Here is a 4,286-nt window from a genome sequence, read left to right as displayed (position 1 = left end):
TAAGGGCTATTTGACCATGAAGGAGAGTGATGGAGTGGTGCATCAGATGACCTGGCCTCCACAATCAACACGACCTCAACCCAATTGAGATGGTTTGGGATGAGTTGAATCACAGAGTGAAGAAAAAGCAGCTAACAAGTGCTCAGCATATGTGGGAAGTCCTTCAAGACTGTTGGAAAAGCATTCTAGGTGAAGCTGGTTGAGAGAATGCCAAGACTGTGCAAAACTGTCATCAAGGCAAAGGGTGGCTACTTTGAAGAATCTCAAATATTAAAAAATAAATATTGTTTAACCATTTTTTGCTTACTACTTGATTCCATATGTGTTATTTCTTAGTGTTGATGTCTTCACTATTATTCTACAATATATAAAAAAGTAAAAATAAAGAAAAACCCTTGAATGAGTAGGTGTGTTCAAACTTTTGACTGGTACGGTACATGTTCACTAATGAAAAACAAGAAATTACATCAGTAAAATGTAGGATTTAAAAAAATGATCTAATATTTTTTTTATTTCGGTCTATAGTCAGGGGTTTATCAATTCTCAATCTAGGGACAGTTAAATGTTTTACTCTGAAAAAGTGGACATCTGTTCATAATTATCCCAAAGTTGTAAAAAACCTTTGAGACATGGCATCTTACTTTAGGAGGTAGATGACTGGACTAGATTAATGCTAGCCACAAATTACACCCTATTCTCTATGGGCCCTGGTGTAAAGTATTGCACTAGTTGGTAATAGAGTGCCATTTGGGACGAACACTAGATTAACTTTTTACAAGACATCCATTTCCATCACTGCATGTCTCAATCTATAAAGCATAACTATTGGATTCCAAGTGCCGGCTTCTATTTTAATCAGTGTAAAACGACAGGGCATTGCACCAAGGGTTCTCCCGACCGACATTATTTTGATTAATACAGTCTCTTTTATCTTTTGGCTTCTTCTGGTGGCTTGATGTATTTAGTGTAGGCCCCAAAGCTTGTTAATGTTTTCCCATTGCCTAATGATATAGATCCGCTCTTGCTCCCATCCCCAATAACACAGTTGAATCAATCAAAACAGATGTGTTATTAAGTTTTGTTTTCTTTATTAGCTTCCTTGAGAAAAAGATAAGTTGAGACACTTTAAAAAAAAATTCCCATCAGATCACTTTAGAGTGGGAGAGAAAACAAACACTTTTTTTTTAACCTTTATTTTACTAGGCAAGACAAATTCTTATTTTCAATGACGGCCTGTTCAGGGGCAGAACGACAGATTTTGTACCTTGTCAGCTCGGGGATTTGAACTTGCAACCTTTCGGTTACTGGTCCAATGCTCTAACCACTAGGCTACCCTTCCGCCCCATTTACTTTTGTCAATGAGCAGGTTTTGATCAGCCAGGCTGTATTGTTGATCCTCATAACTTGGAGTGTTTGGACATAACTCAGGATGTCTGAGAGCACAAAGCAATCGAGGTAAAGACACTATATAATGCGCGCCCGTTTTCCCGTGGTACATGTACAACACATGCAGGCACATGCTCCTATACGTCTCTAACTGCGTAGAGCACATGCTCCTTTTCTTTAAATAATCAAAGCCATAACTGCTCACCGAGTCGGTGACCGCGGTTACGGATTTTTCTTTTTAGGTGTTTTTTTTTTTGAGCATCTGCCCCACCAAAAGGTCTGTCTGTGCATTGCCCTGACTGTGCATGTCTGCAACAGCATGTATTTGTGATGCCATTTTATTATTTAAGTCTGCTGCGGAAGCCCCCCCCCCCCCTCCCTCCCATTTAAACATGCCAATTAACACACGTGAAATAACTCAGATCAATCCCATCGAAACTCTGGCTCCAAAATGATCCTATTAAGCCAGTATTAGCAGTCGGGTGATTAGGATGTCCCTATGGTTTTGGACCCACCTCCACTATCCCATCCCAAAAACATAATAACTACCTTGTACACATTCCTTCCCAAAATATGAATACTTTTGCCATCCTGGCTAACATACTTGCAAAGTAAACAAATCAAGCATGAGTGGAATCCCTCATCAACTAGAGTGTTTCAACCAGCACCCCCTAATATGACTATGTTTGCACAAACATCATTAGGGCCGAAGCAGAGGTAGCCCTATTGTTTCTAATAATCTCTGTCTTTTTTTGCTGTTTCTTAACCCCCTGGAGGTCTGTAGTCTGCAGTTAGTACCCCCTCTTCTCCTACTATCGCAATCCTTTGGCTCTCTCCTTTTCCACACAGCCTCTCTGCTTAATAGCGCTGTCTGTCGCCAACACTTTTTCTGCTGCAGGGTGCAGTTGCCCGCTGCTTTACTGATCCTGTTCGAGAAGGTACCGGAACGTCCGCTTTGCCTGTGTTCAGCACTGTGGTTTCTCTGCGATCTTGTGCGTCTAACTGCGTACTTTTATCCCACCGGCCGAGGCTTAATCTTCTTCATTTACTGTACGAAGAGTACATCATTGCTTCCGGCTCACATGTGCCTCATCCTATGATTTTGTGTGTGTTTACTATAAATATTACTACTGGGCCTTATTAACACTGTAAATGTGCTGTTGGTCCATCATTGGGAAGCATGCAAGCCTCACTTAAGACATGGATGACAGTTGATGTGAATGAAAGCGGATGCTCGTTGTTGCCATCGTATTCCTAAAGGAGAATAGATAACAAAACAAATGGTGGAGGTGAAAGACATCTCCTCATCCAAATCTCAAGCACATCATCTTAAAGCTCGTGAGTTGAATGAGGCATTAATGCTACTCGAACGTACCGGGCAGAAACAGAGACCTCAAGGTCCGCTACACCTCACAGGAAGCTAAGACTGTATGTTGCGAGGTTTTTGTTTGGAACACGTGCCAGGTGTTTGCCGATACACCTGGAGCCTTCCATACACTGATTTTATATCTTTGCCGGAATTACTTTTGTACGTTGAGAGGAATATGGGGCTCCATTGCCCTTGCCAGAGCTTGAAAAGAAGCCATGAGGCGTTATGTCTCACTGAAGGGGCTTTTGGGCCTGGTGAATCAGCATTCGATGAGAGACTGACAGACTGACAGACAATGTCATTTTGGCTGTATTTACAGAGGCAGCCCAATTTTGATATTTTTTCCAGTAATTGGTCTTTTGACTAGTCACATCAGACCTTTTCACATCTTTTTCAGAACTGATGTGATTGGACAAAAGATCAATATAAAAAAAAAATCTGAACTCTGCCTTAGAGAGTCACATAGAATTGGTTTCTAAATCACTTACGCCTGCAGCAGCCCCTTCTGAAGTGCATGTTATCTTGTCCCCCCATGGGACGGATGAGCTAACGCAGGCTAATGTGATTAGGATGAGGTTGTAAGTAACAAGAAAATTTCCCAGGACATAGACATATCTGATATTGGCAGAAAGCTTCAATTCTTGTTAATCTAACTGCACTGTCCAATTTACAGTAGCTATTACAGTGAAATAATACCATGCTATTGTTTGCGGCGAGTGCACAGTTATGAACTTGAAAATGTATTAATAAACCAATTAGGCACATTTGGGCAGTCTTGATACAAATTGTTGAACAGAAATACAATGGTTCATTGGATCAGTCTAAAACTTTGCACATACACTGCTGCCATCTAGTGACCAAGATCTAAATTGTACCTGGGCATTTCAGGTACAAAAATAAATAATAACTGCATGTTTCTTTCTTTGTATTATCTTTTACAAGATCTATTCTATATTCTTCTACATTAATTTCACATTTCCACAAACTTCAAAGTGTTTCCTTTCAAATGGTATCAACAGGTCCTGAGCTACAGGCAGTTAGATTTGGGTATGTCATTCTAGGTGAAAATTGAAAAAAGGGGTGGATCCTTAAGAGGTTTTAATACCTAAAACTATTTGCCTGAAAGTTTATTTGTTGAGAAGCCATAACAATCACATCTTCAATGTGTTCTAGTGTAATTGCATTCCACGCCAAAACGCTTGAAATAAGCAGCAAGACTCATTGTGAGAAACAGTGTAGAGAGCATTTGAGAGGAGGTTTTCAATCATGGCTGCTTTGTATTCAAACCACTCTCTAGGTGTTTTTGTTCATGGGCTTTAAATTGTAATCTCTTATTTTCTTTGCCAGCCTTTATCAGGTCACAATGAAAACCAGTGGTGACTATCTCTAAAGTGGGCATTCTGGGCTTTTGTATATGATATTAGAAACACACACACACAGAGATATTGATATCTCCAGAAGAAGCCCAATCATGCTCGCATAGGACACAGACTTTCTGCTGACTGTTGGCCAAAGATACGTATTTCGTTGA

The sequence above is a fragment of the Oncorhynchus gorbuscha genome, linkage group LG21 (genome assembly GCF_021184085.1).
Source record: "Oncorhynchus gorbuscha isolate QuinsamMale2020 ecotype Even-year linkage group LG21, OgorEven_v1.0, whole genome shotgun sequence".
In the NCBI taxonomy this organism is placed as follows: Eukaryota; Metazoa; Chordata; class Actinopteri; order Salmoniformes; family Salmonidae; genus Oncorhynchus; species Oncorhynchus gorbuscha.
This window is presented reverse-complemented; position numbering follows the sequence as displayed.